The sequence below is a fragment of the Tursiops truncatus genome, chromosome X, assembly GCF_011762595.2.
Source record: "Tursiops truncatus isolate mTurTru1 chromosome X, mTurTru1.mat.Y, whole genome shotgun sequence".
NCBI lineage: Eukaryota > Metazoa > Chordata > Mammalia > Artiodactyla > Delphinidae > Tursiops > Tursiops truncatus.
In genome coordinates, this window is record NC_047055.1 from 53,559,932 (window position 1) to 53,578,987 (window position 19,056).

At 39.5% G+C, this 19,056-nt stretch overlaps 1 long non-coding RNA gene across 1 annotated transcript in view; it reads right to left on the bottom strand.

Moving 5' to 3' along the window:
* Positions 1-10,765: 10,765 nt before the first annotated feature.
* LOC117310290 (uncharacterized) overlaps positions 10,766-19,056 on the bottom strand; it is a 31,079-nt gene continuing 22,788 nt past the window's right edge. The window contains exon 3 of the long non-coding RNA XR_004524469.1: positions 10,766-11,112. This is a non-coding gene — a long non-coding RNA (uncharacterized lncRNA). The remainder of the gene's footprint in view (positions 11,113-19,056) is intronic.

The following is a 19,056-nucleotide window of genomic DNA, read 5'->3' on the forward strand; positions in this document are numbered from 1 at the left end:
TGTGAAGTGAAACCAGCACTCCTGTACAGGCTTAAGGGTGTTTATAAGGAGCATTCTGTGAGGAGGTGGGGTGACAGGGGATCATTATTTGATTGACAGTCCTGAGTTATGTAACAAATTCATTATTGCACATGCCCTTACCCTTGATTCACTAAGAAATGCCCATCCAGGCAGGTGTGCAAAACCATGTGCAGATTTTATTATAATGATGGTATAATAAGTTTGGGTTTACTATAGGTTATACACCTGTCTGGTCTGGATGTGCACATCCTGGGGAAGTTCCCTTGTGTTACTGTGCTCCCTCTTTATCAGGAAAAGTTGTTCACCACCTAACTATAGTTTTGCCCATTCTAGGTGGGGTCAGGGGAGGGTCCCCAGATGGTTGGGGTATAACTTGACTACTCCCCACTTGTCTTTTCGCCACTGTCAACTCCTTGCTGCTAATGTCAGGGGAGGGTCCCCTCATGGTTGGGGTGTGGCTTGATTATTCCTCTCTTGTCTTTTCGCCACTGGCACCTTGCTGCTAATGTCTGACTGACTACCTAACACACCTCCCTTAAAGATATGGCACCCAATTCTTTGGGACATGAGTGATGACTGCTCTGGCTGCTTCCTGCTGGTAAGGGGTGGAGTTTTGATTGGGTCCCTCCTCTTGCTCTCTTTCAGCTCGGAGGTGGGCAGGAGTGATGACCATCAAGGAGTCCCATGTAGATCTCAGTCTCAGGGCCAGGCTGAATGGGCTGGTAGCCACCTCGCAGAACCATTTGGAATCGAACAGCCTGTATGCATTCTGAAACGAGTCAAACAAGCAGGTTAATGATAAAAGGGTCTAACAACAAAACAAAGGCTATCAGGACTAATGGTCCCAACAAGAGCAACATCCATGTCCATTTCTAGGTCTCCATAGATGGGAGGAGGATAGAAAGCCAGCTAGGGCCCTGTCCTGCTCTCTCTTTTAGATCTTCTATAAGTTTGATGTTTTTCTTTAAAACCAGAAGGTTTTCTTCAACCTGGCTAGAGGTATTAACATAGAAGCAGCACATTTCATTTAGCAGGGCACATATACCCCGGCCTCAGCTGTTATAACATCAAGGGCCCTCCTATTTTGTAAAACCACCTCAGCCAGAAAATCTAGGGCTGAGTATTTTTCCTCAATGGCAGCTACCATAGCCTTCCAGGATTCCTGGACCATTATGGTAAGATTGAGAATGCACCTCTCTAAGAGGGGTATACCCACAAACCAGAAGATTCCTTTAAAGACACTGTGGATCACTTTAGGCCAATTAAGAATTGGGTTATCATGAGCATGTCCCTCCCAATCAGTTTTTGTCTCTTTTGGACAAGTATCAAGGCTTCTTTGAGGAATGGATCAAGGTTGGGAATGCCTCCTGAGGAAGCGAAATCCTTTGTAGTCATAATGGTTGCCTCCAGGACATCAGCAATGATCATGCAGGTGTCCCTCTAAAGTGTGGGAAGATCTAGATATACCGGGTACCACATAGAAATGAAAATCCAGTGCCCCTCAAAGATATCCCCGTTGTGAGTCCCAAGAGCCAGACCTTGACTTGTTTGTAGTTTTCCTTCAGAAAAAAGCTAGGGTCCCATGGCTTAGGATTATATTCAGAAGACCAAACACCGAGGAAGTAATCTTCTATACACAGAGGGGAGAATCCAGGTTCTGACTGATTATGAGTGTGATGTGGGTATTGACATAACAAATTTCTGAATATTAACTGTATTATATTATATTTTGGAGGAGGAGCTTGCAGGGAGGTTAGGTTAAGTAGGTTTCCAGTTGTCACACCAATCCCTACATATTCAGTTCCCAGGGCTGAACTATTTATGGGGATATGGTCCTCATTAATATATATTTTTAGTTACAGTCTTCCTTGAGTTTGCCCAATACAAAGTGAAATTACCTTCATGTACATTGCATTCATTCTCTTCTGACCAGGGATCCCACCCCAGGCTAGTCTGATTAAAGTTGAGGGTATAGTTACAAAAGGAATCATTTAACCAACCCAAGGTGGGTCCCTTCGTAAGGAAGGCCTACCATAGAGCATTTCATAAGGGCTAAGGTTAAGGCCTTTGGGGCTCTGTTCTGATCCTTAAAAGAGCAATAGGGAAGGCTTCCTTCCAGCTGAGGGAAGTCTCTTGGGTTATTTTTATGAAGGTATTCTTTAAGTGTCAGTTGGCTCTTTCTACCTTTCCTGAGGACTGGGATCTCCAGGAAGAACAAATATCTAGAACTCAATATCTAGAACCTTGGATATCTGCTGAGTAATGTGGGAAACAAAGGCAGGACCATTATTACTCTGAAGAGACAATGGGAGGCCAAATCTAGGGATGATTTCAGTTAAAAGCTTTTGGTCTACCTCCGAAGCTTTTTCTGTCCTAGTGGGGAAAGCTTCCACCCAGCCAGTAAAGGTGTCCACAAACATCAAAATGTATTAATATCCTCGGTAGGGAGAAACCATTGTAAAGTCTATTTACCAGTCTTCCCCTGGATATGTTCCATGTCTCTGACCCAGAAGGGCCAACGGGGGTGGCTTAGTTCCCTGAGGATTGTTAGTCAGACAAGTAGGGCATGATGAGGTTACCTTATTAACTACATTGTAAAGTCCCTTCCCAGAGAAGATAGGAGAAACAATCTGGTATAAGGCATCTCTCCCTAGGTGACAGGTCTCATGAAAAGATTTAATAATTTTCCATTGGATTGATTGGGGCAGGTGCGTTAAGCCCTCTCTCTGGTACCATCTGCCTGGGTAAAGGTGCTACCCATGATTTATTTGATCTCCTCAGTCAGGTAAGATGGGGAAGGGAGAGAACTAAGTGAAGGAACTAAGGTTCCCTCTATCACAAAGGGCTGAAGTGCTGCCTGTTGGGCAGCCTGATTGGCTAGCCGATTTCCTTTTGGTATTTCATTGTCACACTTCTGGTGACTTCTGCAATGAATCACTGTTACCTGGGAAGGCTTGATGACTGCCTCCAAGAGGGAGAGAATTTGAGGTCCATACTTAATTGGGCTGTTTCTGGCCAGCAGGTAGCCAAATTCCTTCCAGATAGCAGCATGAGCATGCAGAACCAAAAAAGCATATTTAGCGTCAGTATATACATTAAAGGCCTTATTTTCACTCAGGGATAAGGCTTGGGTTAAAGCAATTATTTCTGCCAATTGGGCTGAGGTCCTTGGGGGAAGAGTCCAGGCCTCAATAACCTGTGTCAAGGAGACCATCACATACCCTGCCCTTCTACATCTTTCAGAAATAAAACTACTTTCCATCAGTGAACCAAACCTCCTCAGGGTTTTGTAGTGGAATATCAGTTAGATACGGTTGGGGCAACAAGGAATGACATATTATATCTTCACATTGGTGAACTGGTAGACCTTCCTCAGGTAGGGGCAGCAGGGTAGCTGTATTTAAAGAGGAGCAGACCATGACACGTAGGTCTGGATTCTCCAACAGTAATGCCTGATATTTGAGGATCTTGTTATCTGTGAGCCAGAAATGGCCTTTCCCTTCCAAAAGAAAGGTAACCTGATGGGAGGTATATACAGTCAGGGGTTGCCCCAACATAAGCTTGGAGGCTTCTTCCTCCAATAAGGCCAAAGCAGCAGCTACCCTAAGACAACTGGGCCATCCAGTGACCACTGGGTCCAGTCTCTTTGACAGATATCTTACAAGTCTCCGGACAGGGAGAAGTTCCTAAGTTAAGACTCCTAAAACCACCCCTTGTTTTCCTTCCACAAATAGTTGGAAAGGTCTATCAGTTCTTGGGATTCCCAAGGCTGGGTCCTGAGATAGTAATGTCTTTAGCTGTTGGAAAGCTTGAGTTTCTAGGACCCCAGAGCAGAGGTTTAGAGTCAGATTTTCCTTTCAGGGCCTCATAAAGAGGTTGTGCTTTTAGTCTATAGTTAGGAATCCATAGTCTGCAATACACTGTGGGGCCTAAAAAGACTCTGTTTTAGGGTAGTTGGTTCTGGCAGATCTAAAAGCCCTTGTATTCTATCAGGGGAGATACTTCATTCCCCTGGGGAGAGGATTACTCTCAGATATTTGACTTCCTGCTGTGCCAATTGGACCTTGGACTTAGAGACTTTATAGCCTTGTTTGGCAAAAAAAAACTGAGGGGTTGGATAGCATGAGTTAAGGCTCTCTTGTGGTCTGGGGAACAAATAAGAAGGTCATCCACATACTGGATGACAGTCCTTTCCTCCAGGTGTAGATATTGGAGGTCCTTGGCCAGGGCCTGGCCAAAAAGGTGGGGACTGTCTCAGAATCCTTGGGGTAGGATGGTCCAGGTGAGTTGTTGTCCTCTATTCCCTTCCTTATGCCACTCAAAAGCAAAGAGGTAGTGGGACCGGGGGTCCAGAGGTATGGAAAAGAAGGTATCTTTTAGGTCTAATGCAGTAAACCAGGAGGCTGTGCCTGAGATAGTCTCCAACAAGTTGTACGGGTTGGGGACTACTGGATGGAGTGGGACAACTGCCTCATTGATAGCTCTTAAGTCTTGGACCAGTCTATATTCTCCGTTTGACTTCTTAACAGGTAAGATAGTGGTGTTGCAGGGAGAATTGTAAGGAATAAGTAGCCAATGTTATAAAAATTGGATATGAGAGGTTGCAGTCCCCTTCGGGCTTCTGGGTGAATTGGATATTGTTTCTGATTGGGAAAAGAGGTTGGATCCTTTAAGCACTTGGAGATGGTTATAGCTCTTCCCGGCTTTCCATCTGGCCAGACCTGGGGGTCTACTGTTAACTCAGCTAAGGCTGGTGTGACAGTACTCAGAAGGGGCTGTGTCTCTAAGACCAAAAACAGGAGGGGCGTTATCGGGGTGGTTCCCCCAAGTACCAGTCTGGTTCCCAGCTTGTTCATGATGTCCCTACCTAATAGCAGGAAGGGGCATTCAGGTATGACCTGGAAGGAATGAGAGAAGGTATATCCTTCCCAGTAACAACACAAAGGGACAGTAAAAGGCCTAGTAGTAAGTTTACCTGAGACTCCTATAACCTGACAAGAGTTTTGGGAGAAGGGTCCAGAGAAGGAAACTAGGACAGAATAGCCGGCCCCGTATCCAATAAGAAAGACATGGTTCCACCTGCTACATCCAGGTTTTCCCTCGGCTCCAGTCCCTTAATACTGACATTAAACAAGGCGGCCATCTGGAACAGAGGGTCCTATAAATTCAGGGCCATCCGAAGGGCTGACCCTGGCCCCTGGGCCCTTTGGCCCAGGGGGCAGTTGGCTCCACAATGGCCACATTTTTGGCATTTTGGACAGGGCATCTTAGGAGGCTTGTCCTTGTTTGGGCATCCCCTCACCAAGCGACCAGGCTTTCTGCAGACCCAGCATCAATCTTGGCTTCTGTTGGGATGGGTCAGGGTTTCTCTGGATGGGGGTTGTCCCCAGAGGGCTGCCAATAATTGGGTCTGCCTATTTTCTGTCCTCTTTTCCCTCTTCTGCGTCTTGGCCTCCTCCTCCTGGTCCATGTTATAAAAGGCAGTGGTGGCTGTAGCTAGAAGTTCATCTAGATTAATATTGGACTCCTGTGTAAGTTTTTGGAGCTTCCTCATGATGTCCAGTATGGACTTGGTAAGGAACCTATCTTTTTAAAAATTTTTTTTATGGAACCTATCTTTTAAAATGTTTTTTCCTTCAAGGGAGTCCAGGTCTAGGTTGGTATATTTAATTATTGCCTCCTTGAGCCTTTCCAGGAAGGATGTAGGGTCTTCACTGTGTTTCTGTGTTTGGCTGATGGCCAAAACCTTTGAGCAATTAATGGGTTTCCTTCTGCTTGTTTTGAGTCCAGCTTTTATACAGATTATAACATGTTCCTTTTCCCATTGCTCATTGGCGTAATTGTAATCGCAATGAGGGTCCATATGGCAAATGGCGGTTTCACCCACAGGGTATTTTGATCTGGATAAGTGGAGTCTGTCCGCAAAGTTGTGGGCCTCTTTCAGGACTTTTTCCTTCTCAGTATCTAATAGAGTTTGCTCCAAGATTATCATGACATCATTCCAGACTAAGTCAAAAGCCAAGGTTAAGTGTGAAGTTGTCAATGTAGTGGTAGGATCATAAGAAAATTTACCTAGTTCCTCTTTGGTCTGTTTCAACTCTAGAAGAGTGAAAGGCTTCTGAATAAGTTTTGGTCTGAATTTGCCCATTGCCTCCACCAAAGGGCAAATTTTAAGGGGAGGCCTTGTGGGAGTCAGATCTCCCGGGTAAAGCAGTAAGGGGGCTGTCAGTAGCAAAAGGGTATAGATGGAGGATGGGGTGGTTTTAGTGCTATCCCCAGCTTTAAAGATTTTCTCCTTTTGGCTCTTATCTGTCTCAGGTTCCCTTTTGGCATTGCCCCACTCAGATGGATCCTCTCTAGGAGAGGATGGGGACTGTCCCATCAGGGCCAGCACAGCAGAGTCAATTTTACAAGTCTTTAAGAGGTCTTCCCTCTCTCTAAGAGATAAAAAGGCTTGAACATAGGGAATCTCTCTCCATTTTCCTTGTCGTTTGCAGAATAGATAGTTGAAGGACGGTATTATAGTTAATGCTACCATTTAAGAGCCACTTTTCTTGGTCCCCCAGCTTATACTAGGACCAAGTGATGTTGCAGAAAAAGATTATTCTTTTTCTTTAGGGTGTCAGGGTCAAAGGCCAACCAGGTATTGAGGATGCAGCCCAAGGGAGTGTCAGGCGGTGGGAGGCCAGAGGTTTAGTTACTGATCTGTAAAGAAAGAATACACAACACTGAAATCAGGGGAGTCTCAGCATCCTAATATCCCTGACCGCCTGTGGGAGAGGGTGTCCCCTCTTCCTGGTACCAGGGAGGGCCCTGGCCATAGACCTCCAGGACTATTGTCTGTTCCCTCTGGCCCCAAAGGCAGTGTCACCAATAGAGATCTCCCTGCCTTACTGGCAGTGAGGACACACAACATTCAGGGAGAGTAACAGACCATGTGCCAATGGTTGTGTCACCTATAGAGATTCTCTCAGCTGGATGAGCAATTTGTCTGGTAGAAGGAATACACAGTGTTGAGGCTTTGTCACCAATAGAAATTCCCTCACCTTAATGAGAAGTTTGTTTGTACTCTCTGGCTCCTCAATCTCATAATAACGTGGTTATTCCTCCTTTGCCATTTCCAGTGGGCTAGGATTCCTATGTGGGTGATAAGGACCGTAAAGGCAAGTCCCTGGAGATTCCTGACAGGCTGGCAGTTATCAAGGTCTGGGTAGTGATGGGAATTGTTCTGGGTGGCCAAGTGGAGGAAGAGTTGGTTCCCCTTAGGGACCATGCAAAACAGATGTTTGAGACCACAAGAGAAAAATGAGGGGATCTCAAATAAGACTGGTCTGACCAAAAAGGAGTCTCTCCTCAAGGTTGGGGCACATGGAACTGCTGACAGGCCTCACAAATACAACAGATTGGGTGTTTCGGGCAGCTGCCAGACTGATCTGTCAACAGAAGAAAACTCCTTTGTGTCTCAAAAGAGGAAAGAAGGGCCCAGAAAAGAAAGTGGAAAAACCTCCCAGAGTCCCACAATTGATCTCGGTTCTAGCCAGTGATAGAAAAAGTGATTAGGAGGTCCCAGTAAGTTGAGCTGGAGAGAGGTTTGAAGTCTTCTCAATAGCCATAATTCAAGGAAGCTTGTCAAGGAGGGTGGTTTGACAAGAGCGGTGTAAATATTTAACAGAGTCTGAAGGTGGCAGTTTGTCCAATGTCGCTGCCAGCAGTGGCGAAAGACACAAGTGAGAGACCAGAGAGGAGAGTTGTGGGTAGGAAAATAATGGGTATATATCTCCGGGGAAGAGCATTTGGGTGTCTCAGGTTAGCACTGGCACACACACAGCAGCCTTTTCTCAGGCCTATTAAGCAAGGAGCAGAGGCAAGTAAGACAGAGGCGATAAAGCCAGGTGGGCAATTGTCATGCAATAGTCGAAAGCAGGAGGAAGCTGCAAGGTGGGCGGCTCAAGCATACCTTTAGCTATCTGAGTCACAGCACCAAAGATATCACCGGGTTGGCTTTCGTTGTGTCATATAGCTTCAACCGAGGAGGGCAACGGATGACCCAGGCCAGCAATCTCAGTCCTTGTGATAGGAAGCAAAGAATCGCAGACTACTACTTCGGGCTCAAATGCAAAGCAAAGTTTCTTAAAGCATAGTTACACTCGCAGAGGGAGAGCGGGCTGTTTCTGAGAAGTGAAACTAGTGCTGCTGTACAGGTTTAAGGGTGTTTATAAGGAGCGTTCTGCGAGGTGGCAGGGTAACAGGGGATCGTTATTTGATTGACAGTACCAAGTTATGTAACAAGTTCTTTATTGTGCATGCTCTTACCCTTGATTCGCTAAGAAATGCCCATGGTTGGGGGGGGGGGCGGTGTTTAGTAAAACTGCAGGCAGATTTTATTATAATGATGGTATAATGAGTTTGGGTTTACTATAGGTTATACATATGTCTAGTCTGGGTATGCACAGCCTGGGGAAGTTCCCTCCTGCTCCCTCTTTATCAGGAATAGTTGCATACCACTTGACCATAGTTTCTCCCATTCTGGGTGGGATAAGGGGAGGGTCCCCAGATGGTTGGGGTGTAACTTGACTACACTCCCTTGTCTTTTCACCACTGTCACCTCCTTTCTCCTAATGTCTGACTAACTACCTAATATTATGATCTGATGTATATTACAGAGGACTCGAAATGGAATTATTTCCAGATTTTACTGCGGTAATAATTTTTAAGGCATGCTTCCAGTGAATTGAGTTCAAAATTATAATATTTAAATCTCAGATCTTTTTCACAGACTTTGATCCTTCCATCCTTCTTTATCCAACTTTGGGTCAGTGATATCACAGGCATTTAAGGACTCTTAGGCTTCCTTTTTAGGAATTAATCAGGGTAACTCTCTCCCCACTGCTCAACATTCATCAATTTAGGCAAAAAGATAAGGAGGAGTGGGGAGAATAGAAAGGCTACAATTATGTTTTTGTTTTTGTTTTAATTTTCAGTCTCATAAATTCCTGGATCCATCTCAGGAGAGCTATGACTCTCATTCGATTCAGTGTTTGCACACAGCAACCCAGCTGTTATTTGGTTCCTCTGGCTTAACTTTCTTCAACAGCAGCAAAAACAAAAGCTTTTTCTTTTGGAGAAATTCTGTTGTGATGATTGAGTTATTTTTTTCTTTCAGTATCCAACTGCTGTTTTCCTTTTTCCTCAAGGATCTCTAGCTATTAAATGCCCTCAAATTCAGTTCCCAGAATTACTTCTATACTGCCTCCCACCTGGTTTTTAGTAACTCCAAATTTATCTCTCTGTATTATAGTACCCTTTTACTAATAGCCCCAAATTTATCAGAAATTCTTAGATGCCATACATACCTGGAAAACCTACATTGCTTCCACTCACATTTTTGAAACTTGTCTCTTCATTTCCTAATATTTTCATGCTTCCAATATTTCAATCATATTTTTTTCTCCTCAATTTATTTTTTGCCATAGTCCATGACAAATCCTAAGAAATAGTACACTTTACAGATAAGCCTTTGCCCCGGAGATCCAATGCATGGCTAATATCTCACTGTCCTTATTTATTGATTGATGTAAGTTGTACAGAATTAATCATAGCTTCTTGTTCATGCGACTCGCTCATCATTGATCTGTGGTATGATTTTCTTTTATTTCACATCTATGTATATATGTATGTATGCACATATGTATGTATGTATCATCTACCTCTGTACATATTTAGTTTTGATAAAATGAAAAACTGTGAATTCACTACAAACATGAGATGTAAAATAGTAACAATATCTTTCATCTAGCTAGATGCATCCCTTAACATCTCTTTGATTCCTGCAAGAGATAAACACTTTCATAATTTCATATTTATCATTCCATCATTTCCTTGCTTTTATTAAAAATATATTTTCATATCTACATATTTAGATATCTATATCTATATATTTTCCTACAGAATACACTGTTTTTTTTATTTTTTAAAACAATGATGCCCTCCATTAAATTCTTTGTTAAATATTTTTAAAATAAACCTATTTTAGCAAAGTTTAGATTTACAAGTAATTTGTGAAAGTAATGCAGAGAGGATCCATATTCTGCAAATTCATTTTCCCTCATTATTAACATCTTATTTATCACAATTAATGAATCTACATTGATACATTATTACTTTACTTAGATTTCTTCATCTTTTTCCTAATATCCTTTTTCTTTACTTCCAGGATCCCATCTAGGATACCAATTACATTTAATTATCATGTATCCTTAGGCTTCTTTTGGCTGTGATTATTTCCAGGTGTTTCTTGTTTTGATAACATTGACAATTTTAAGAGTACTGATCAGACATTTTATAGGCTTTCCCTCAATTGGAATCTGTCTGATGTTTTTCTTATGATTACACTGGAATAGTGTGTTTGGGGGGGAGATAACAGAGATAAAAATGTCATTGTTATCACATATTGTATCAAAGGTAGATACTATCAACATAGTTTATGACTGTTGATGCTGATCTTGATCATCTGGCTGAAGTAGTATTTGTTAGTTTCCTCCACTTTAGTCTCTACCTCCTTCCATACTGTATTCTTCAGAAAGAAGTCATTATGCATAGCCCACTTTTAGGGAGTAAGTAGATATATTCTCCTCATTTAGGGTGGATCATCAGAATACTTTATTTGGAATTTATCTGTGTTGAAGATTTGTCTCATCTCCTCCATTTATTAATTTATTTAATCATTTATTTATATTAGTTTGGAATCATGGAGACTTCTTTTATACCTTAAGTTACAATCTAATACTACTTTGTTGTGTTATTCAACTTGTTCCATCATTGGTGATTGAAAACTCTTTCAATTAGCTTGTTTGTCCCTTTGGTATGTTCCCATTAATGTGTTTTTTTTTTTTTTCTATTAAGCAAATCTTTACTTTTTGGCCCTGCAAGATGCTCCAGACTCATCTTGTATTTTTCCTTCTCCAGACATAGAATCAGCCAATTCTCCAAGGATCTTTCATCCTTTTATTGGAGAATAGTATTAGAAACCAAGATCTTGGCACTAAGCATGATCTTTGCTATTGGAGTATCACTTCTTCTAGGCCCCGTCAGCTGCAAAAGCAAAAGAATATATATGTGTGTAATCTAACCTGTTCATACACACACACACACACACACACACATATATATATATAAATATTTCTGTATATAATCATCTGTATCTATATTAAGTTACACATGAGTTCATACTGATGTTTCCAACTCTATTACCACATGGATCATTATAGCCTCCACCTCTTGGTTATCTATAAATCCACTCTAACAAGGAGAAATTTGGTTCCCACCAGTTGCTATCCATTTAATTAATTGTTATTTCCAGAATACATTTATAGCAATATCACAACTGTTAACCCATATCCCTGAGTGAAGCCATTTTGTCAACTACAATACAGTGCTTATGTACACTTTTTTTCCTTAAACATTATAGGTTCCACTAATTTCCATGGTTATATAGGTCAGTGCATTTTCCTCCATTACCCTTAATGTGGTGGTACCATCTATGTATAATACAGTTAGGTTATTTTGCCATATTCTGTATTTCATCATGGGATATCCTGACCTCCTCTATAATTTTAAAATTTGCATTCCTTACTGATTACTCTTCATAAAAAGGTGTCAAATTCTATGGGCTTTGATAAATGCATATGTCATTTATTCACCATTACTGTATTGTTCTCTTTCATCCCCAGTGGCGTAGACTACATTTCAGTTCTGACACTAACTACGTGGAGTAAGTGTTGAACTCCACATATTTAAGGACTCAGTCATCCACAAAACTGCCCTTACTTCTGACAACAGGAACACTTCAGGGGGTCCCCAGGTCACATGCACTTCTGATTAACTGGTTACAAATGCACAGGTTCTCATAACTTCCTTGAAAATTCACTATAACTACTCACAGGACTCAGGAAAGTTCTATACTTAAGGATTACAGTTTTATTACAAAGGACACAGATCAGAAACACTCAAATGAAGACACACATGGAATAAAGTCTGGGAAGGAATTTAGAACTTCTTTGTACTCTCCTCAAAAATCTGAGTATATTAACCTCTTGGCATATTAATATATTTTCCAGCCAGGAAGCTCCATTGGGCCTAGATGTCCAGAGGTTTTATTGGGGTTTACTTTCATATGTGTGATTGATTAAATCATTGACCATGCAATTAAATTAAAAATGCTCCTCTTCTTCTGCCTTCCCTAGATGTCATGCTGGCCCAAGTTTCCAATCTTCTAATCAAGCAGTTGGTCTTTCTAATGACCAGATCCATCCTGAAGCTATCTAGGGGCCTACTCTAAATCACATCATTAACATAACAAGGATATTTTTACTAGGTAGAGAATTCCAGGAACTGGAACAAACACTGAATGCATATTTTATATACCACAAATATTATACAGAATAGTTTCACCGTCTTAAAAATTACCCAAAGTTCGACCTATTCAACCATCCGTCTTTTCTCCTGAAATGATCTTTTTACAATCTCTAGAAGTTGTTTTGGGACTGACTTCTTTCACTTAACAATGCACATTTAAGATTAAGCCACATTTTTCATGGCTTGATAGCTCATTTTTCTTTCTCATTGGATATTTCATTGTATGAATGTATGAGAGTTTGTTTACATATTCACCTGTTGAATAAATTATTAGTTGCTTCCATTTTTGTCATTATAAATAATGCTGTGATAAACATCTGCTTGCAGTTTTTTTTTTTATATACGGGCATGCATTTTCAAATCAGGTGAGTAAATACATAAGAGAACAATTACTAGATTGGATTGTAAGACTATGTTTAGCTTTGTAAGAAACTGCCAAATTCTATACACCATACACTGACAATGAACAATCAGAAAGAGAAATTAAGGAAAGAACCCCATTTACCATCACATCAAAAAGAATAAAATACCTAGGAATAAACCTACCTAAAGAGATAAAAGACCGGTAATGAGAAAATAATAATACACTGATGAAAGAAATTGAGAACAACGCAGGTGAAAAGATATAATGCACTCATCAATTGGAAGAATTAATATTGTTAAAATGACCATACTATCCAAGGCAATCTAAAGATTCAATGCAATCCCCATCGAAATACTAAGGGCATTTTTCACAGAACTAGAACAAATAATTTTAAAATTTGTGTGGAAATACAAAAAACCCTGAGAGCCAAAACAATCTTGAGAAAGAAGAACAAAGGTGGAGGTATCACACTCTCTGACTTCAAACTATGCTACAAAGGTACAGTAATCAAAACAGTATGGTACTGGCACAAAAACAGATACATAGATCAATGGAACAGAATAGAGAGCCCAGAAATAAATCCATACTTATATGGGGATTTAATGTACAACAAAAGAAGCAGGAATATATAATGGGGAAAAGACAGCTGTTTCAATAAATGGTGTTGGGAAAACTGTACAGTTTCATGCAAAAGAATCAAACTGAACTAATCTCTCACACTGTGCATGCACAAAAATAAATTCAAAATGGATTAGAGAATTAAATGTAAGACATGGAATCATAAAACTAGAAGAAAGCATAAGAAGTAAGGTCTTTGATATCAGTCTTAGTAATATATTTTTGGATCTGTTTCCTCAGGGAAGGGAAACAAAGGTAAAATTCTTTAAATGGGACTACAACAAACTTAAAAGCTATTTCACAGTGAAGGAAACTATCAACCAAGTGGAAATACCAAGTAATGAATGGGAGAAAATACTTGCAAATGATATATTCATTAGAGGGTTAGTATAGAAAATATACAAAGAGCTCATGCAACTCAACATCAAAAAAATAAACAACCCAATGAAAAAATGGGCAGAAGTCCTGAATAGATATTTTTCTGAAGAAGACATACAGATGGCCAACAAGCACATGAAAAGATGTTCAACATCACTAATCATCAGGGAAATGCAAATCAAAAACATAATGAGGTATCATATCACAACTGTCAGAATGACTACTATCAAAAAGACAACAAATAACAAGTGCTGGTGAGGATGTAGGGAAAAGGGAACATTTGTGCAGTTTTGGTGGAAGAGTAAATTGATGCAGCCAGCCACTATGGGAAATGGTATGGAGTTTCCTCAAAAAGTTAAACATAGGGCTTCCCTGGTGGCGCAGTTGTTGAGAGTCCGCCTGCTGATGCAGGGGACACAGGTTTGTGCCCCAGTCCAGGAAGATCCCACATGCCGTGGAGCGGCTACGCCCATGGGCCATGGTCGCTAAGCCTGAGCGTCTGGAGCCTGTGCTCTGCAACGGGAGAGGACTGAGAGGCCCGCGTACCACAAAAAAAAAAAAAAAGTTAAACATAGAAGTATCATATGATCCAGCAATTTCACTCCCAAGTATTTATCCAAAAAAACCCAAAAATACTAATTAGAAAAAATATATGCATCCCTATGTTCATTGCAGCATTATTTATGATAGTCAATATATGGAAGCAACCTAAGTGCCCATCAATAAATGAATGGATAAAAAAGATGTGATACAATATTATTAATCAACTATACTCCAATATAAAATAAAAAGTTAAAAAAAAAGATGTGAGATATATATATATATATATATATATATATATATATATATTCCAGTGTATATATATACACTGGAATATTACTCAGTCATTTACAAAAAAGAAATCTTGCCATTTACAACAATATGGACCTAGAAGGTATTATGCTAAGTGAAATAAGTCAGACAAAGAAAGACAAATACAGTATGATTTCACTTATATGTGGAATCTAAAAAACAAAGCAAATGTGAAAACACAACAAAACAGAAACAGAACTATAGATACAGAGAACAAAGGGATAACTGCCAGTGGGGAGGGCTGTGGGAGGAGGAAAAAATAGGTGAGGGAAGTTAAGAGGTACAAAATTCCATTGCAAAATAAATGAGTCATGAATATGAAGTGTGCAGTGTGGGGATTATAGTCACTAGGTAGTATCTTTGTATGGTGACCTATTGTAACTAGATTTATCAAGGTGATCATCTTGAAATGTATAGAAATATCAAATTACTAGGTTGCTTCCATGACCTGGCTATTACAAATAGTGCTGCAATGAACATTGGGGTGCATGTGTCTTTTTGAATTATGGTTTTCTCAGGGTATATGCCTAGTGATCGGATTGCTGGATCATATGGTAATTCTATTTTTAGTTCCTTAAGGAACCTCCATACTGTTCTCCATAGTGGCTGTATCAATTTACATTCCCACCAACAGTGCAGAAGGATTCCCTTTTCTTCACAACCTCTCCAGCATTTATTATTTATAGATGTTTTGATGATAGTCATTCTGAACAGTGTGAGGTGATACCTCATTATAGTTTTGCCTGCATTTCTCTAATAATTAGTGATGTTGAGCACCTTTTCATGTGCCTGTTGGCCATCTGTATGTCTTCTTTGGAGAAGTGTCTATTTAGGTCTTCTGCCCATTTTTGGATTGGGTTTCTTGTTTTTTTTAATATTGAGCTGCATGAGCTGCTTGTATATTTTGGAGATTAATCCCTTGTCCATTGCATCATTTGCAAATATTTTCTTTCGTTCTGAGGGTTGTCTTTTCATCTTGTTTATGGTTTCCTTTGCTATGAAAAAGGTTTTAAGTTTCATTAGGTCCCATTTCTTTATTTTTGTTCATATTTTCATTAATCTAGGAGGTGGATCAAAAAAGATGTTGCTGTGATTTATGTCAAAGAGTGTTCTTCCATGTTTTCCTCTTAGAGTTGTATAGGGTCTGGAGTTATGTATCGGTCTTTATTCCATATTGAGTTTATTTTTGTGTGTGGTGTTAGGGAGTGCTCTAATTTCATTCTTTTAAATGTAACTGTCCAGTTATCCCAGTACCACTTACTGAAGAAACTGTCTTTTTTCATTATACATTCTATCCTCCTGTGTCATAGATTAGATGACTATAGGTGCATGGGGTTGTCTCTGGGCTTTCTATCGTGTTCCAGTGATCTATATTTCTGTTTTTGTGCCAGTACCATACTGTCCTGATGACTGTAGCTTTGTAGTATACTCTGAAGTCAGGGAGCCTGATTCCTCCATCTCCATTTTCCTTTCTCAAGATGGCTTTTCCTATTTGGGGTCTTTTGTGTGTCTATGAAAATTATAGAATTTTTTTGTTCTGATACTGTGAAAAATGCCATTTGTAGTTTGATACAGATTGCATTGAATCTGTAGATTGCTTTGGGTAGCATAGTCATTTTGAATGATATTGATTCCTCCAATTGTAGAACATGGTATATCTCTCCAGCTGTTTGTGTCATATTTGATTTATTTATCAGTGTCTATAGTTTTCTGAGTACAGGTCTTTTATCTCTTTATGTAGGTTTATTCCTAGGTATTTTATTCTTTTTGTTGCAATGGTAAATGGGATTGTTCCCTTAATCTCTCTTTCTGGTATTTCATTGTTAGTGTATAGGAATGCAAGAGATTTCTGTGCATTAATTTTGTATCCTGCAATTTTACTGTATTCATTGATGAGATCTAGTCATTTTCTGGTAGCATCATTAGCATTTTCTAAGTATAGTATCATGTCATCTGCAAACAGTGACAGTTTAACTTCTTTTCCAATTTGGATTCCTTTTATTTCTTTTTTTTTTCTCTGATTGATGTGGCTAGGACTTCCAAAACTATGTTGAATAATAGTGGTGAGAGTGGACACCCTTGTCTTGTTAGTGATTCTAGAGGAAATGCTTTCAGGTTTTCACCATTGAGGATGATGTTTGCTGTGGGTTTGTCATATATGGTCTTTATTATGTTGAGGTAGGTTCCTTCTATGCCCACTTTCTCAAGAGTTTTTACCTTAAATGGGTGTTGAATTTTGTCAAAAGCTTTTGCTGCATCTACTGAGATGATCATATTGCTTTTATTTTTTAATTTGTTAATATGGTGTATCAGATTGATTGATTTGTGTATATTGAAGAATACTTGCATCCCTGGGATAAATCTCACTTGATCATGGTGTATGATCCTTTTAATGTGTTGTTGTATTGGTTTGCTAGGATTTTGTTGGAGATTTTTACATCTATGTTCATCAATGATATTGGCCTATAGTTTTCTTTTTTTGTGATATGTTTTACTGGTTTTGGTGTCAGGGTGATGGTGGTCTCATAGAATGAGCTTCTGATTATTCCTTCCACTACAATATTTGGAAGAGTTTGAGAAGGATGTGTGTTGTTCAGTCTTCTCTAAATATTTGATAGAATTCACCTGTGCATCCATCTGGTCCTGGACTTTTGTTTGCTGGAAGAATTTTTTTTTATTTTTTTTATTTTTTGCAGTACGCAGGCCTCTCACTGTTGTGGCCTCTCCTGTTGCAGAGCCCAGGCTCTGGACGCACAGGCTCAGTGGCCATGGCTCATGGGACTAGCCACTTTGCGGCATGTGGGATCTTCCCAGACTGGGACACAGACCTGTGTCCCCTACATCAGCAGGCAGACTCTCAACCACTGCGCCACCAGGGAAACCCTGCTGGAACATTTTTAATTTCAGTTTCAATTTCATTACTTGTGATAAGTCTGTTTATATTTTCTGTTTCTTCCTTGTTCTGTCTTGGAAGGTTGTACCTTTCCAAGAATTTGTCCATTTCTTCCCAGTTGTCCATTTTTTGGCATATAGTTGCTTGTAGTAGTCTTTATAATCCTTTGTATTTCTGCGAGGTCAGCTGTAATTTCTCCTTTTTCATTTCTAATTTTATTGATTTGAATAATGTCCCTTTTTTCCTGATGAGTCTGGTTAAAGCTTTATCAATCTTGTTTATCTTTTCAAGAAAACCCTTTTAGTTTCATTGATCTTTGCTCTAGTTTTCTTTGTGTCTATTTCATTTATTTCTGCTCTTATCTTTATGATTTCTTTCCTTCTACTAACTTTAGGTTTTGCGTGTTCTTCCTTGTCTATTTGCTTTAGATGTAAGTTTAGGTTGTTTATTTGAGATTCTTCTTGTTTCTTATGGTAGGATTGAATTGCTGTAATATTCCCTCTTAGGACTGTTTTTGCTGCATTCCATAGATTTTTGGGTCATTGTGTTTTTATGGTCATTTGTTTCTATATTTTGATTTCCTCTTTGATTTCTTCTATGATTTGTTGGTTATTTTTTAGCATATTGTTTGGCCTCCATGTGTTTGTGTTTTTACATTTTTTTTCCTGTAATTGATTTCTAATCTCATAGTGTTGTGTTCAGAAAAGATGCTTGATATAATTTCAATTTTCTTAAATTTACTGATGCTTGATTTGTGACCCAACATGTGATTTATCCTGGAGAATGTTATGTGTACACTTGAGAAGAAACTGGAATCTGCTGTTTTTGGATGGAATGTCCTATAAATATCAATTAAGTCTTTCTGGTCTATTGTGTCATTTAAAGCTTGTGTTTCCTTATTTATTTTCTGTCTGGATTACCTGGCCATTGGTGTAAGTGGGGTGTTATTGTCCCCCAATAATATTGTGTTACTGTCAATTTCCCCTTTTATGCCTGTTAGCATTTTCCTTGTACATTGAGGTGGTCCTATTTTGGGTGCATATATATTTACAATTGATATAACTTCTTCTTGTATAAACCCATTGATGGTTATATAGTGTCTTTATTTTAAAGTCTAGTTTATCTGATGTGAGTATTGCTACTCCAGCTTTCTTTTGATTTCCATTTGCATGGAATATCTTTTTCCATCCCCTTACTTTCAGTCTGTATGTGTCCCTAGGTCTGAAGTAGGTCTCCTGAAGACATCATGTATATGGTGTTGCTTTTGTATCCATTCAGCCAGTCTGTGTCTTTTGGTTGGAGCATTTTATCCATTTACATTTAAGGTAGTTATCAATATGTATTCCTTTTGCCATTTTCTTAATTGTTTTGGGTTTGATTTTGTAGGTCCTTTTCTTTTCTTGTGTTTCCCACTTAGAGAAGTTCCTTTAGCATTTGTTGTAGAGCTGGTTTGGTGGTGCTGAATTCTCTTAGTTTTTTCTTTTCTGTAAAGCTTTTGATTTCTCTGTTGAATCTG